Consider the following 739-nt stretch of genomic DNA (forward strand, 5'->3'; position numbering starts at 1 on the left):
AAGATGGGGGGCAAGCCACCCCCTAGGGCCGCCGCCCCCTCCTTGGAGGAGGGGCCTAGGTCCGGCGCCCCTCCCCCTCACCCTTACATATAATGGAAAGGTGGGAGGGCAGGCGCAGACCTCCACCCTTGCCCTACGTCCCTCCCAACTTCTCCCACCTTTCCTCCGGTACGCGCTTGGCGAAGCCTTGCCAGAATTCCTTTGCTACCACCACCACCATACCACCGTGCTGGTTCCAATCTCATCTACCTCCTCTCTCTCGCTTGCTGGATCAAGAAGGAGAGGACGCTATTGAGCTGAACGTGTGCTAATCTCGGAGGTGCCATCCGTTCGGCACTAGATCGGGTTGGATCGTGAAGAGTACGACTACATCAACCGCGTTACGACGCTAACGCTTCCGGTCTATGAGGTACGTAGACACACTTCTCTCTCATTGATATGCATCTCCTAGATTAGATCTTGGGTGTTCGTAGGAATTTTTTTGATTTTCATGCTTCGTTCTTCATCACGCGGAGTTATCCATATACCCACTCCAATCCAAGAATTGAGATTGTACATTTTTTCTGAGCAAAAGGGATTTCCCCCTATTTCTATTAATAGAAACCATTAGTTGTTCACACTACTAAGACCTACAACCAAAGGAAACAAGAAAAAAAAGAGCAAGGGGACGAATCATAAGAGTGATGACGCAACTCTCTCTTCTGATTCAAGAGCTAGACTACTCCAAACCAAGGGGACT

This window comes from Triticum dicoccoides, chromosome 4A (genome assembly GCF_002162155.2).
Source record: "Triticum dicoccoides isolate Atlit2015 ecotype Zavitan chromosome 4A, WEW_v2.0, whole genome shotgun sequence".
NCBI classification, from domain to species: domain Eukaryota; kingdom Viridiplantae; phylum Streptophyta; class Magnoliopsida; order Poales; family Poaceae; genus Triticum; species Triticum dicoccoides.